Here is a 10,064-nt window from a genome sequence, read left to right on the forward strand (position 1 = left end):
TCTGAATTTTAAAACATACTATCACACTGTATATAGGGTAAGAAAAGATAAGAAGACAAAGCTCTTTCCCAGTTATCCTTTGCATAGATGTACAAGCATGCATCAACAGTTACTGATATTACAAATGTAATGTCATACAAATGACATCATGCATAAGAAAAATAAAAATTAGAATCTTTACATTTCCCCACACAACGATCAAAGGTATTTGTTCAGTGATGAAACAGAGGTGTGATACTACTGGCTTCTGCAGACTGCCAGAGCTAATGTGGGCATCTTCTCCAACTGTGTGCATTGAGTGACATCATGTTAGCAGTGGGTTGGTTGGTATGAAGCTAACTGCCAGAGTCGTAGAAGGATTTGCATAATGATAATTATCAGATGATATACACCAAGCCACTTTCTTTTTCCCCTGAGCGCAGGTATTCTAGCACACCATTGTAAAAATGCAAGAGCAAATTCATTGTACAATTGAAGAACTCTGTCTGTGAACATATTATATACATGTTACTTTTTTCATTTTTATATTTATTTTGCAAAGAAAGATCCACAAAGGCATGCAAATATTGTACTTTAATCAGACTCACTTCATTGTTCCATGGATTTGAATAATTATATTCTTTAAAGTATGAAATATATTTTAATATATTCACCCTCTCTGTTAGCTCTCCCCTCACTCTAGTTTCTCAGAACACACGAGTTTCATTTTTCTAACATTCACTATTGTTTAAGTATGTATGATGTTTTCACAGGGGCTTCACTACAGTATTCTATATAAGCCATACTTATAGCAGACTAACATTATTGTCTACTCTTGTTTTCTCATCCACCTACCCCTTGGCTGATTTTCATCTTCAGATCTCTGCCTCTGAGTAGATAGGATTACAAACATGAACCACCTGAACCAGGCTCTTTGCTGTATTTTTTTCAAATCCATAAAACACCAATTTTATTTTATTTTATTGTAGGGGTGATACACAGACAGGTTACAATTACATAAGTAAGGTAATGAGTTCATTTCTTGTTGAATATTTTTTAATTGACAGTGTAATGTATAGAGGGGTTACAGTTACATTCGCCAGATAGTAGGTGCATTACTTCTCACCCTTCTCATTTTTCCCCATTTTCCTCCCCTCACCCCCTCTTAATCATCTTGTTTTCCCATTTCAAATAAACAAATAAAAGTATATACAATATACCAGGTAACAAATCACATACAGTAACAATATGAGATTAACCAAAGGGCAAAAAAGAGAAGAGAAATAACATAGTACAGTAAGAGCAACAATCACACAAGGTAAAGCTCTTGTTTCCATATCCTAAAGACGTCTTCATTCAGTCTCATCCTGTATGGCCTTATGTACCTATATTTTGCACTATTGTAATCCTCTGCTAGGAGAGTCCTAGGTGTGTGCTAATCATTACAACTGAGAGAAACCATTGAGCCTATATGTTCCTTTGGGTCTGGCTTAAATCACTTAGTATCATTTTTTCCAAGTATTTCCATTACTTTCAAATGGGGCGATGTCATTCTTTCTGATGTCAGCATAGAATTCCATTGTGTATAAGTACCACATATTCTTGCTTCAATTATCTACTGAGGGACATCTGGGTTAGTTCCATATCTTCACTATGGTACATAGTACTGCAATGAACATTGTTGTGCTAGTGGCTTTAATGTGTCCTTGTTTCTGGACTTTTGGATAAATGCCAAGTCGTGGAATTGCTGGGTCATAGGGGAGCTCTATGTTAAGTCTTTGAAGGAATCACCATACTGCTTTCCATAGTGGTTGACGAGTTTACACTCCCACCAACATTGTAGTAGCGATCCCCCCTGGCCATATCCCAGCCAGAATCTGTTCTTATTAGATTTCTTTTTTTTTTTTACTAAATACTTTTCTTTTTTATTATTAAAATTCTTTTTTAATTGTAATTAATAGAGGGGTTACGGTTATATTTGTCAGAAGGTGGATTACTTCTCACACATCTGTTGTTATTAGACTTCTTGATCATGGCCATTCTAAATGGAGTGAGGTGGAATCTCAGAGTTGTTTTGATTTGCATTTATTTTATGGCAAGAGATGTCGAACATTTCTTCATGTGTCTATAGGCCATTCCTATTTCCTCTTCAGAGAAGTCACCCTTTAAATCTTTGGCCCATCTTTTAATGGGTGATTGTTTCTTTGAAGATTTGTTTTAGAGAGATTCTTTTTTTAGCTGTAGTTATATTTTAGATATGAGGCCTTTGTCTCTTGTATGGTTAGTTAAGATCTTCTCCCACTCTGTGTGTTTTCTATTTAACTTGCTAGCTATGTCCTTTGCCATACAGAAACTCTGCAGTTTAATACAGTCCCATTTGTCCAAACTTTCTTTAATTTGCTGTGTTTCTGGGCCTTTATTAAGAAACTTTTGATCTGTGCCAAGGAGACCTGGTGTATCTCCTATTCCTTCTTGTAAACTTTTCAGGGTATCTGCTTTTGCTGTGAGGTCTTTGATCCATGTGGAATTAATCCTTGTGCAGGGTGACATGGAAGGATCCAACTTTAGCTTTCTGCAGGTATATAACCAATTCTGCCAGACCCACTTGTTGAAGAGGCTGTCTTTCTTCCATTCTATTTTTTGGCTCCCTTATCAAAGATTAAGTGGCCATAGGTGTGCAGGTTCATTTCTGGGTTTTCAGTTATATTCCATTGATCCTCAGGCCTGTTCTTGTGCCAGTATCAAGCTGTTTTAGTTACTATAGCTCTGTAATAGAGTCTAAAATTTGATATTGATATTCCTCTAGTGCTGTTCTTTCTGCTAAGGACTGTTTTTGCTATATGTAGTCTTTTATTATTCCATTATTATTTGGATTGCTTATTCTATTTCCTTAAAGAATGACATTGGGATATTGATGGGTATTGCAATGAATTTGTAGATATCCCTTGGCATGGTTGCCATTTTCACGGTGTTAATTCTTCTAATCCACTTCCTTTATTCTGTTTTAATTTCCTTTTTCAGGTTTTTAATGTTTTCATCATAAAGGTCCTTTACATTCTTTAGTTAATACCTAAATATTTTATTGTCTTTGAGGCTACGGCCAAATGAGTTGCTTTCCTGCTTTCTGCCTCAATCCTCTTGTTGTTGACATACAGGAAAGCAGTTGTTTTTGAGGGTTAATTTTCTTATTGAACATTTTTACTCTCCTTTTTTCTCCCACTTTCTAATCCCCCTCCTGCCTCCTCTTTCCCCCAGTTTTAAAATTCATTTCAAATGTAGTGTTTTGTAAGCATTGCTGTTGGTTTGTCTCATGTTTCCCCTACAATTCCCCAAAACAAATAAACATATGTATATATATATATATATATATACATATATATGTATATATATGGGGTACGGAAATAAAAAACAGTGACAACAGGAGATAAGCACTTTAATGAACTCACCAGGAAAAGATCACTGACCATGGAAAAGCAAGTGTGAATGTTCGATTTGTTCATTCGTAATTTCCATGACTCTCTTTTCCTATATGAAGAGACAGAAATATGTCAAGGTCAAATCTATAACAATTTTTTGGAAAAAAGCACTTATAATTTCTTTCTTATTCTTATATGCAAATGAGTGCAGCAATAGAAAAATACTCACAAGGAAATTTTGCTTTCCTGTGATTAAAGAGAAATGCTACTTGAGCGATGATCATATTACCATTTGTGTTTGCAGTTTCACCATTACAAGCTGTTATTTTCAATCAGTGTTTCTTTTATTAATTGAGAATAATAGCTCTCAGATATTTAAAAAACACACAGTTGGATAGTGCTTCTGATACAAGGAACTTATTTTACACGTTAAGTAATAAAAATAAGAAAGATGACATTCCCTTCAAGGGGGCACAATAATTCTTATCTATAAAGACAGAGCAGGTACAGGATTTTTCTGAATTCAAGTTCACTTTTATTTTGCTATATGACATTGTGACCAAAGTATACAAATCATATCCTTTACTGTGAAAATTTTGTCACTCAATTGCATAACTTTAAAAAATCTAGAAAGAGAAGAACATTTGGTAAAAGAAGATCAGGAAAATATACTTTGAATAAATCTGGTCAGCCTTCTAGCACACAATTTAACAAACATGAGTCCCAGATTTCTTACTTACACAAAAAGAGAATACTTTTGAAGATTCTATTAAAGCATAAAATTTTTAGTATTCTTCCAGTGTTATGCTGAGAGAGGTCAGGTGTCTCTGTGGATATGACCTTGGTAGTCTGTTTTGTCTCTGTGCCTCTGGCAAACCAAGTAGAGTAATTTCTGAGAGTATCTCAGAAAAAGAATAAAAGATCCTACAAAGTTCTGTGAAGAAATATGGTGTATTTCCTCACGGAATACTTAAACTTTGTTAGAAACATACCTTCAGATTTAGATAAGTAGATTATTGTAAATATCACATTAAGAAGTAAAATTGCAATCAAATAATCAGGTGTAGTTCAAAAAATTAGATATGATAGATGAATTAAAATACTTTGCATAAAATGTTTTAAAATATTTAAGGATTCTTGTGTTCAACAATTGAAAAATATAGGCAGTGTAAATTTATTCTTTAATTATATTTCCAAAAATTCTTTAGTGTGCATAGTACCAGTGATTAAATTTTAATTTTTAATTTTTATATATATTTTATATAACTTAACTTGTTTAATCCTTGTTAAAATAGAATATAGTTAATACATTTCATGAGATGTTAGTTCTCTGATAACCTGAGGTCAATAATCAGTTTATTGAAAATGATAGTCCTTCATTTGTGTACATATAAACTCCCATTCTATGGGATAGCCTTTGGTAATCATGTAATGACTCTTAAATAGAAAGCCAGGTTGGACAGAGTTGCAAAAATAAAGGTAAAATCAAAATCTGTTCTTAATACAACAAATAACTCTTCAAAATCAAATGATGGTGGAAAATCTTAGCCATGAATGAATAAGTTAAAAAAGTGGATTGTGATCCCATCATAGTCAGTGCACTAAATGACTCCAGAGCTACAAGCTAAGGGTTCTGCTTTACGTAGCCAAGCAAATATGATCTGTGTATTTTCAGACAAGCATTAACTCCAGGATGAGAGTTTGTCAACAGTATTTGTCACACATAGTTCATCATAAATTCACCTGATGATCACAGTAGCCATGTTTATTTCATGGCGTTTTGTCTGCCTTTTCAGTTTTCCTTATCCAAAGATAAGTTACATGTATCTATCAGAAAGTGCTGGGTATACAATTTGGAGCCAGCTGCCAGATATGCACATTGGGAGGTTAGGTCGTTATCTTTCTTTATGACTGTATTTCAAAGGGTTAATTGATTGCTGAGTCCATGAGAAAAATACCCTCCTTTGTATAGCTGGCAAGAAATTCATTTGGCTCTTCAATGTGAAGGTATCTTAAAAGAGTTAGAAAAATGATGCATCCAGATAATCATCATCATCATTTTTCATACTGGTTTGAGGACTTGAACTGATGGCCTGCACACTGTCTCTGAGTTTTGTTGCTCAAGGCAAGCAACTGTTCCACTTGAGCCATAGCTCTACCTCCAGCTTTTTTTTTTATTAGTTTATTGGAGATAACAGTCTCAGAGACTCTCTCACTTGAACTGGCTTTGATTGAAGATCCTCAGGTCTCAGCTTCCTGAGTAGCATGGATTATATTATTAACCAATGGGACCTGGTGAACCATAATTATTTTTAAGCAAGTCCTCTAAAAAATAAGGTGAGTACTCTGTGCTCTAACATCATATTGGAGCTCAGGGACTTTATGTGCTCCTGTGTTGGAGCAGTTACATAGCAAGGTGAAAGCAAAGGCAAGTGCTTTTTTTAGAGGATATTGAGGATGGGTAGGTCAACCAAGCAATGAATGTTCCAAACTCTCCATTTCAGGTTCACACCTATGAAACGTGCCTCTCAGGACTGTAAGCCATAGATTCATATTGTGACCACAAGGATTTTGGAACCAAAACAGGCTGGGCAACAGATTAGAAAACTAAGAAAAATCTCATTTTAGTAATGCATTTCTGTCATCCTGACTATGTTGAAAGCATGGGAAAGGGGATTGTGGCCCAGGTCTTCCCAAAGCATAAAAAAATAGATTCTTTTGGAAAAATAAAGCAAAAATGGTCAGGAATATGACTCAAGAGGTAGAGCACCTTCCTATGAAGTGTGAGACCCTAAGTATAAGTCCCACTGACGCCAATAGGAAAGCAGAAAGGGAAAGAAAAAGGGGAAAAATGAAAAGTACGGGAGATAAGAGAAGGGAAGGGAAGGGGAGGGGAGGGGAGGCTTTCCTCTGCAAAAAGGCTGGCTAGGGTTCATGCTATTTTATAAGAAAAAGGGGAAAAATGAAAAGTAGGGGAGATAAGAGAAGGGAAGGGGAGGGGAAAGGAGGACAGGGGAAGGAAGGCTTTCCTCTGCAAAAAGGCTGGCTAGGGTTCATGCTATTTTCTAAGTCCCACTGGAAATCAAGATTGTAATTTGGAATGTGGAGTGTTCATAAAAGCACTTTTCTATGCACACATCAATACATTTTATGTAAAAATTTAATGTTAACAGGTGTTTTGGGCTGAAGTCTGTAGAGAGTCCTGCAGAACAGGCTTTCTGAAGAAATGGATCAAAGGCTAATGGTGGGGGAATTCACAGAACAGTGACACAAGGTGTCACAGAGGTTAACACCAGAGGATAAGTGGAACTTTGATGATTTATTTTGTGTTTCATATGCACAGTGATAATCTACTCTATCCTACCTTCTTGCCTAAAACCCTTGGACTATGGGTGGGGGAAAGGAGAGAATCATTTTATTTTTTTTTACTTGGGAGGATTAAAATTAAATTTTATTTATTTTAACAATGCATTGGCTCAGTACTATCATAATACATATTGTAGTTGCATACCTTTTAAAAATACCATTCCACTGACTTTCTTTTTCTTGGCTTTAAGAACATTTGATTTAAATTAAAAAAAAAAAACCTTACATATTCAGCATAAATTCAGCCACCGCAGTTTGAGGCTTTTATTTCAAAATGTTTCATTTTTATCTATATTTAATTTTATAAATGACCATCCCCATCTCATTCTGTAAAATAAGTACTTTCATTGTTTTATCTTTTACTAACATCTGAGCCCCTATTTTTATTGCTAGTACAAATCACTGAAATGCATTTCTTTGGTTTACTTGTAAGTTAATACACAATTTGATATAAAATTTAAAAACCTTACCACGGTATCTATTAATATATTTTACCTTCTATCTTTATGTTATTGTTATGTGGTATATTTTATAAACCCAATAATACTTTGTCATTATGTTCCAAACTACCATATGTGTGTGTGTTTATTTGTTTGGTTATTCTGCTCCTGGGGCTTAAATTCAGGGTTTGGGTTCTGTCCCTGAGCTGTTTTGCTTAAGGATAACACTCTACCACTTAAGCCACAGTTTTACTTTGAGCTTTTTGGTGCATAATTTGAGATTAATGGATTTTTCTATATGGGAAGGCTTTGAGTTGCAATCCTTACATCTCAATTTCCTGAGCAGCTAGTATTACAGGCATGAGCCATGACACCTAGCTAAAATATATTTTACAAAATTTAAAGAAATAACACAATATTCTTTAAATATAAAATACATTTAATCACCTGTTCTTGGCCTGTAAGTCTATAGGATATAAATGAATATAATTTCCTAAAAGTCTAAAAAAAATGCACTCTGGTCTGTCTGTCTTTCTTTCTTTCTTTCTTTCTTTCTTTCTTTCTTTCTTTCTTTCTTTCTTTCTCTCTTTCTTTCTTTCTTCCTTTCTCTTCCTTTTTTTTTGCCAGTCCTGGGGCTTGAACTCAGGACCTGGCACACTATCTTTAGATTTTATTTTGTTCAAGGCTAGTGCTCTGCCACTTGAGCCACAGTGCCACTTCCTGATTTTTCTAGGTGTGCAGCACCAGGAATTGAATCCAGGGTAATGTACATGCTAGATGAGCACTCTACTGCTAGGTCAAACTCCAGGCCACACTGTGATATTTCTTTTTTTTTTTTTTGCCAGTCCTGGGCTTGAGTTCAGGGCCTGAGCACTGTCCTGAGCACTTTCTCAAGGCTAGAGCCCTACCAGTTGAGCCTCAGCACCACTTCTGGCTTTTTTCTATATATGTGGTACTGAGGAATTGAACCCGGGTCTTCGTGCATGCTAGGCAAGCACTCTACCACTAGGCCAAACTCCCAGTCCCCACACTGTGATATTTCTTAAGAGCTAGCTTTCTTGCCATGACTAGCTCTTGTTCATTGAAAAGCCTTTTCTTTGCATCTAGTTTTATGTGATAGGTTTGTTAAATGTAGAATTACATTTTGTCATGATACTTTTCTTCTTTTGGTACCTTGTAAGTGTCATTTTTAGGGTTTGCGTTTTGTTGATGGGAGTGAATAATTAGCTACGCTTTGCATGTGTTGTTATTAAGATAAGTAATGTCATTATCTCAAATCTGTTGTTGTGGTCTTTGATTTTCTACAGTTCAAGTATGATATGCTCATATCTGGCTACACATGTATATATTTATCTTGGTTTGTATTCATTGAGTATTATGTATACACACACACATATATATAGCTATAGAAACACATACACACATATATCTATATATGTTTCAATAGAAGTCAAAATTTAACAGCTCTAATTATTTCTAATCCTTTTTGGAACATTAATTATGTATACTTTACTGAATATTTCCTACATATGAAATAAGGTTTATGTTGATTTCCTTAGTATATTTTCTCTTTCCATACTTAGAATAATGTTTAAACTCTACAATAAACCTATATTCAGTTTGTAACTACAGAATTTAGTGTTTTGGAAAACCCAGCAGATACTTTTCTTTTCATATATTTATTATTGTAATTAATAGAAGGGTTACATGATATTTGCCAGATAGATAGTGCATTAATTCCCATACATTGATACCCTTTCATATGTCTTGGTCCCCATTTCCCTCCCCCCCACCCACACCCCTCATCTTGTTTTCCCCCCTTCCCTATCCAATTTCAAATAACCAAATACAAATATATCTGATATATCAGGTAACAAAGTGAGATACTGTAACAATATGAGATAACCAAGGGACAGCAAAAGAGATGAGAGATAACATAGTACCTTAAGAACAACAATCATTCATTATATGGCTTATGATTCTATATCCTAGAGATCCTTTCATTTAGCGTTATACTATATGGCCTTATGTATCAAGGTTTTGCTCTATTGCAAATCTCTGCTAGGAGAGCCCAAGGTTTCTACTGATTATGATAAATGAGGGATACCACTTTATTTTTATATATTTAGTTTATACACGTATAAGCATTTCTCTATTAGTGTATTTATAATTTTTCTTTGAGAATTTGTTATTGTTTCCATTTTCTCCTAAGATTGTTTTCCATTTAATCAATGATTTATTTTTGTCTTTTGCTTAAACTTTCTTTACATGAATTCATAACTGTTGCTTAAATATCTTGTTAGTACCCATATCATTTTTCACACTAATGTCAGTGTCAAAATCAAATGTACTTTTGTGATTATTCCAGAAATTCCTAGTATTTTACAATTTGCAGTTTCTACTCAGCACTACTTTTCCATGGCTGTTTGTTCATATGGATTCTTTCTCTCTAATTCTACTATTTAGCTGAGTCAAGACCCAAAGTGATACCTAGAATCTTTTTTCAAGGATCTTCTACCATTTCAGCTCCTGACCTGAAAATTCCATCTACCTCAGCAGTCATGAACATTCATCTTTTTTCCCTTCCCAATAAAGAAAATTCTATTATTCCTGTGGCTTCCATGTCTTTATTCTGAGGGTTGGAATTTCACCAGAAAATCAAAAAGCAGCGTAATGTGTAGATTTCCTAAATGTGTTCCAGCTTTTTGTAATGATTAAACCACTACCTGATATACTGAATGCTGTTTGAAAAATGTTCCTTCGGATATTCTGTCATTTTGTCAATTTTCTATAATAAATAGGTAAAACTGACCCTCATTAATTACTTCATTATATTGCAAACTGTGATTCCAGACACGCATTT

General features: G+C 34.5%; 1 long non-coding RNA gene across 1 annotated transcript in view; it reads left to right on the forward strand.

Annotated features, from left to right (window-relative positions):
- Window positions 1–9,777, forward strand: part of LOC150060723 (uncharacterized) — a 90,517-nt gene extending 80,740 nt beyond the window's left edge. Inside the window, exon 4 of the long non-coding RNA XR_016536152.1 lies at window positions 9,668–9,777. This is a non-coding gene — a long non-coding RNA (uncharacterized LOC150060723). The remainder of the gene's footprint in view (window positions 1–9,667) is intronic.
- Window positions 9,778–10,064: the final 287 nt, after the last annotated feature.

The sequence above is a fragment of the Megascapheus bottae genome, chromosome 7 (assembly GCF_031878675.1).
Source record: "Megascapheus bottae isolate mThoBot1 chromosome 7, mThoBot2.hap1, whole genome shotgun sequence".
NCBI classification, from domain to species: domain Eukaryota; kingdom Metazoa; phylum Chordata; class Mammalia; order Rodentia; family Geomyidae; genus Megascapheus; species Megascapheus bottae.